The 7,138-nt window shown below is 42.3% G+C and overlaps 1 non-coding gene across 1 annotated transcript; it reads right to left on the minus strand.

The window, feature by feature from the left end:
- Positions 1-1,741: 1,741 nt before the first annotated feature.
- LOC140732564 (U6 spliceosomal RNA) lies at positions 1,742-1,848 on the minus strand. The gene has a single exon (XR_012100091.1). It is a non-coding gene; the product is annotated as a U6 spliceosomal RNA (small nuclear RNA).
- Positions 1,849-7,138: the final 5,290 nt, after the last annotated feature.

A 7,138-nucleotide genomic window follows, 5' to 3' on the forward strand; every position in this document is an offset into this window, starting at 1 on the left:
ACCCTTTCATTTCTTCTATCAAAGTGCATGACCATGCACTTCCTAACACTGTATTTCATCTGCCATTTCTTTGCTTGTTCTCCCAAACTGTGTAAGTCTTTCTGCAGCCTCTCTACTTCCTGAAAACCACCTGTCCCTCCATCTATATTCATATCATCTGCAAACTTTGCAATTCCATCATCCAAATCATTGACATATAATGAAAAAAAATCAGTACCAACACAGACCTCTGTGGAATACCACTAGTCACCAGCAGCCAACCAGAAAAGGCTCCCTATATTCTCACTCTTTGTTTCCTGCCAATCAGTCACTGCTTTATCAACGCGAGAATCTTTCCTGTAATACGACGGGCTCATAGCTTGTTAAGCAGCCCCTTGAATGGTATCTTGTAAAAAGCCTTCTGAAAATCCATGTACAGAACATCAACAAATTCTCCTTTGTCTATCCTGCTTGTTATATCTTCAAAAAATTCCAACAGATTAGTCAGCCAAGATTTGACAAGCAAGAAACCATGGTGAGTATGGCCTATTTTAACATGTGCCTCTAGGTACCCTAAGAACTCATCCTTAATAATCAACTCTGACATCTCCTGTCCATTGAGTCCAGTCTAACTGGCTTATAGATTTCTTTCTTCTGCCTCTCCCCCTTCTTGAAGACTGGAGTGACATTTGCTATTTTTCAGTCTTTCAGAACCATTCTAGAATCTAGTAATTCTTGAAAGATCATTACTAATACCTCCACAATCTCTTCAGTCACCTCTTTCAGATCTCTGAGGGGTACAGCTTCTGGTGCAGCTGACGTAACAGGTGATGACTTTTTTTTTGCATGTGTTAGGAACAGTTAATACCTTTTCATGCTTTTGTCTGCTGAATATCATTAATGGTGGACATTCACTATTTTAGTCAATGCAGCTTATGGTTGTCAGGGACAGTGTAAAAGCAAAAGAGAAGGTATAGAATATGCCAGGGCTTAATGAAAGCCAGAGGGTTGAGAGGATTGGGAAGCTTTTAAAACTCAGCAAAGGCCAATTGAAAAATAAATTGGGGGGATGGAATGAAATATGATGATAAACTAGTCAATAATATGAAAAGATTGCAAATATAATTTTTAGATACTTCAAAAGGTAAGAGAAAAGCAGGAGTGGACTTTGGACCACTGAAAAATAAAGCTGGAGAAGTAGTGATAGGAAACAAAAAAAAAGTGGAAGAATTCAATAGGTACATTGCATCGGTCTTCACAGTAGAAGACATAAGTAACATACCAGAAGTTAAGATGGTTAAGGGGCAGATGTGAATATGAAGGTGCTCCAGGATGCTCTTCATTGACTACAGCTCTGCATTCAGCACTATCATCCCTTAAAAACTTATTTATGGACCACTTTTACTACAGACAATACGGTTCAAATGCTACATTTTGTGGAAGAGATGTTGTTACTAATCTGAATTGATGGGTTCGTAAGTGAGGAGATTGAGAACTCAGCTGCAAAATGCCTAGGTCATGGAGTTTATTGATTAGTTTTGAGGGGATTACAGTGTGGAATGCAGAGCTGTAATCAATGAAAAACATTCTTGAGCACCAGTTACTGAAAGTAAACATGCGGGTGCAGCAGCTGGTTAAGAAACCAGATGGTTCACCAGATGTAGGAATAGAGTTTTGGTCAATTAGTTTATATTCACTTGAATTTATATGATTGCCAGGGGATCTCATAGAAACCTACAAAATTCCAACAATGTTTTTTTTTAAAAATATGGAACGCTTCACGAATTTGCGTGTCATCCTTGCGCAGGGGCCATGCTAATCTTCTCTGTATCGTTCCAATTTTAGTATATGTGCTGCCGAAGCGAGCACAAAAATTCCAACAATGTTGACAGATTCGCTGCAGGAAGGACCAAGAAGTTCAGGATCCTATAATAAGGAGGCTTGTTGAAATATCTAAGTGACCTGCTTCTGCTCTGAAAAAATCTGATTTCAATGTTACTTTGTCAGGAATTATAGCCCCTCCAGAACTATATCCCAGTAATGAGCACTTCAATTGCCCTTTTAGAATACCTGAGTGCCATCTCTCTCTCCTTCCCTCTGTGACACCACCATGGTATATTTTGTTGCCATGGGGACTGCACCTTTAAGTGCTACCAGTCTTCATTGACTGCTGCAAGGTAAAGTGTCAGCCACTGCACTAACATTAACCTCACAGATCCCACTTCAACCATTCTTTCAGGGCATCAAATATCTTAAAGCTGTTGTAGAAATTTCTGAACAATTCCATGATTTCTTGACGATCTGAGTTGATGCCAAAACTGCACAAAGATATGTAATCCAATTTCTGTTGTAACATTTTAATAAATAGGGCAGAAGCATTTAGGCCTATTTTTACAAATTTGAAATGAGTTCCTTTTCTGTCCAGTTTTACTGGAGCAAATCTCCATCAATAAAGAGCACAGAGTAATGGAGTTAAAAATATACCATTATTCCAGTAGCACTGTATTGAAGATCTCTCAGTAAGTAAAAATAAGGTGATCTCACCCTGACTAAGGTGCCTGAAAACAAAAAGCTGAGAGATTATTGAATGTATACTTCCCTTGTCTAGAGTGTCTCTTGTGATTACCAAACAAATTAACTGCTATATATGAGATTCAGTAATTCTTCCTCCACACTTTTCCGCCTTCAATGATCCACAGAAAGACTGATTGCACTTGGCAATGTTCCAAGATGTTTAATTGTATTTGCAGGGACTACAGACCCATTAAGAGATAGTTAAAAAAAACAATCAGTAACACAATATTTATTCAGATATATGCACTGTACCTCCCCCCTCTCTTTGTTTGAATAAACTGAATGATAAAATTCTACCCCAGTGACCCACAGACTTTCATATACCGGTAAGTGTCTTTATTTACCATAAGCTGTTATGTGTATCCTGTTGGTTACTTGTTACTTTAAAACCTACACACATTAACTAAGTTTTCTATTCTAAAACTGACTTTAAATCATTTGTAAACTTGAAGTCTTGTCATTTGGGACGTACAGAAAAGGAGTGGAAACAAATCATTCTTGACCCTAAGGGAGTGCCTGGGTAGAGAAGGAATTGCTCTACAGCAATATGTTTGGTATCCACACTATAGCAGTTAACATAGATAATTACCAGTTTGGTACATTTGATCATGATGAATAATAAATCATCCAAGCTGAAACAAATACAATAATGAGACTGTTAAGAAATCAGTTTTTTTTTTCTTTCTAGTGCAATTAGTAGCTGTACACTCACTGCCAAACGAGCATTCAAAAGCAGGAAGGTTCAGTTTTCTAATGAGGTGCAGGCAAAGTAGATGAAATTCTTCTGATTCCCATTTCCGAGTCGATGTGCGATTAGTCATGGGTATGATTTAATTACTGCAAGGTCCTTTCCGTAAAATTGTAAAACTATGAAGGCAATTTGCAAAGAAAGAATAAAAAAAATGAAGAAATTTGTTGGTGAACCTTGAAAGTATCCAAGATGAAACTATTGGCTGTTAATGTCCATACATGCTCCAATTAGGACCACCAATAAAGTGCTTACACTTAGTTCACTAAAAGCTAGAAAACTAAACAAGTTTGAACCCTTGACTAACATGATGTGTGTAAATTACACAGGCAAATACAGTAAAATAATTCAGAGGTAAATTGATAAATAGGTTTGTTATCATCACATGCACTGAAGTACAGTTTAAAAAAAAACTTTGTTTTGCCTGTCACATTCCAGGTCATCACAGGCAAAGCCCACACCACCATTGAGCACATCTACACTCAGTGGCCATTTTATGAGGTACACCTGTACACCTGCACCTTAATCCAAATATCTAATCCGCCAATCATGTGTGCGGCAACTCAATGCATAGAAGCATGCAGACACGATCAAGAGGTTCAATTGTTGTTCAGACCAAACATCAGCATGGGGGAAGAAATGTGATCTATGTGACTTTGACTGTGGGATGACTGTTGGTGCCAGATGGGGTGATTTGAGTATATCAGAATCTGTAGATCTCCGGGATTTTCATGCGCAACTGTCTCTAGCGTTTATGAAGAATGGTGCTTTTGCAGTAGGTGCCAATCTTATATGCTCATCGAAAGCAGCCCCCCCCCATGATAACTATGGAGTGACCCATTTAAGGAGTATTGCAGCCCTTCCACTGGCTGCCAATTGCTGCCACAGTGCCAGCTGGTGACATCATAGCTCCAATATAAATCTAGTGTGGTGAAAGCACACAGTCATGACCAGTGCCTTAGAAATAGTGGAAGAGCTCTGTAGCAAGAAAGGGCCTGAGTGCATACTTTAGACAAGTATTTGTAATTGGGTATAACCTGAATGGTTTACTGAGTATTTGTCTGTCTTGTCCTGTAAATAAATAATTAACTTACTACCGGTAGTGAGTGTCTTCTGTCTCCACTCACTGAGCTCGTGAGCCTGACTCCACACAACAATTGGTGCTGCGAGCAGAGTTCGGTGATTGAACAGAAGATTAATATGTTTAAAAAGCAAAAGTGAGAGAGAGAACTACTTGTGTGAGGAGAGCCAAATACTGGGGCAGACCAACAACACGGCAGGATTTGGGAATCTCACCAACGTACTGTTGGGCCATGATATGCCAGTAGACTGGTTAAACAAGCTGGACTCCTGCTGGGTGAAAATGGGACACCATATCAAGTCTGTAATTAATGAGGTAGGGTGTCCTGAGATGAAGGAGAGGCAGAGGGATTTTTCCTGGCTGCTGGCAGCCAGATTAATGCAGCATTACAAGACAATCTCACTGAAGGAGAAAGAGGTGGATAACTTGGAGAAACAAAGTGGAAGTTCTAAGCCTGCGAAGTGTTACCACAGAAGCGGCCCGATCAGCACAGGCTCATGCTAAAGACTAAGAGTACAGAGATGGCCTGTCAGCTAGTAAAGGTGCAGCAGTTAGAGGCTTCCCACAAGGATAACTGGCGAGCGTACTCCGTTAAGGTCCGAGCCCTGATGCTGTGGGGAGGTAACTCCAACACATGGGGACATTTGGTTAGATAGTGAGGATACGGCAGAGAGCTTCGGGATTCCCCATCTAAGTGACTGCCCCCTTACCCCTGTGCAGCCATGCCAGTTTAGGCCAGACCAATGGCCATGCAATTATAGACCTGGCAAGAAGGCTGACGGCCTATGCCCCTCCCCTGACTTCATGGAAAAGGGTGAGTCACCTAGATGACTACCATCAAAGAGCTCTCCACTAAGGAATGGGCAGAGTTGGGAGACAGGTATAGACAGAAGTAAGGAGAACCTCCACATGGTTGCTTAGGATCTGGGATGTGGGGACTGCTATAGCGAGTTTGTCTGACAGGGAGATGGGTGTTCTGTGGAGGCTGTTGACCTACCCTGTGATTAACAGTTCTCTGAGTGTGCCACCCATTCCCCACAGGAGTGATGAATCACTATGGGGCAGAGTAATAGCAGTGTTTAAGATCAGGTATTTCTTACTCTTTATGTGGGATTTGTAGTCCTGGGAGAAATGGAACACAGTGGAGGGAGCGACTAGAGCCTTTTGCCAATGGGCTCTGATAATAGGGATCTATCACAACTGTAACAACCCAACAGAGGTTCATGGATTAACCTTGACAATGGGTGGGGTAATTAGTTAAAGAAACAGCTCTCCATTTAAATGGAAGAGTGCTGCCTTCATTGGGACCACAGATAGGGGGTATCACAGATGCCGCCATCATATTATTGGAGATATTAGAGTACATGGGGATCGGACCCCTTAGTCAGTTGTGCAAGTTAGAAAACCATGTGACCATCGACTATAGACAGTTGAATAAGTACACACTGGTCATCAGAGTGACTACCCCGGATGTAGTGACCCTTATTGAGGACAAAGGGGGTAGGGAGGGGAAACATTGGTATGCAGTAGTGGACTGGCCAATTCCTTTTTCTCTTTCTCCTGAGTCTGGAGTCAGAGGACCAGTTCACTTTTACCTGGGAAGGTAGGCAGTACACCTTTTACCACCTCCCCCAGGTGTATGTTCACAGTCCCATCTTGTGCCATGGCATGACAGCCCGAGACTTGAAGAAGATACAGTTAAATGTCACTGTCTTTATCTCTCTACATAGATGATTTGCTGTGACAGGGTAGTGGTGAAGCAGGCCCTAGGTAAGATGGTTATTTTTCTGCATGAATAGGTTTAGTCCATCAACCTTGATAAGATACATGTTCCCTAGCCAGAATGTCATATTCCTGTGCATACAATAGTATTCTGGGCAGTGGCAGATACCAGTGAGCCCAGGTTGGTCCCCAATGTCCCAACATTTGGCAGTGTTGAATTCTCCAAAGGTGGAAGAGGTGGAGTAAACAGGGATGGTTTGGGTGCCACACCTACAGGGGTCACCAGAGCATGGATTGTGGCACCTGGACCAGGGAATACATGATCAGTGGCGTTACCGGGTGTCAGGCAATAGTCCATTTAAATATCCAGCAACTAACCAGGACAGAGTGTACGTGTGTCCCCCTACATTATAGAATGTTAAAGTTGTAGATGCTGACAGCAGTGGCGGTGATGATGATTGGTGTGAGATCCTACAACACATTCCTACAGATGGCAAATGAGTGTGTGAGCCACACTAACGCTTCTGCATGAGGGCACCACCCCACACTGGCGATGCACCTGCATCTCAGTAACCCTCGGGATGGAATAAGTGATTTAAGGGCCGGTACTTCCCTACATAAGTTTTGTCTAATCCAAAAGCCACAGTTCAGAGAGAATCCCTCTGTCAATGGGGAAGGGAAGCAGTGTTGGTGCAGGCAATTGGTTAAGCATGGACTCAATCGGTCAGTGAGTGTGGACGGGAGCAGTGTCCTGGGATGACTATGTCAGCACTGAATGGTGCTGTGAAGGTGGGCACTACCCGGATGCTAAATGGTTTGCACTGGATGTGCAGCCCCTGATCCTACCTGTCACTCCCCATGGAAAGGTACAGCTGCTGCTACCTGGGGTACATGATACCATGCATACAGCACCTTAATAGCCTGCATGAGTACCCTGCCCATGAGGGTCAGCACAGTAAGAGGCACATCACAGAAGCAGAAAGATTCTGGATGATATTCTTTCCCCTTTATGGTGTGGCCAGGCAGTCCTGGAT

This window comes from Hemitrygon akajei, chromosome 8 (assembly GCF_048418815.1).
Source record: "Hemitrygon akajei chromosome 8, sHemAka1.3, whole genome shotgun sequence".
Lineage (NCBI taxonomy): Eukaryota > Metazoa > Chordata > Chondrichthyes > Myliobatiformes > Dasyatidae > Hemitrygon > Hemitrygon akajei.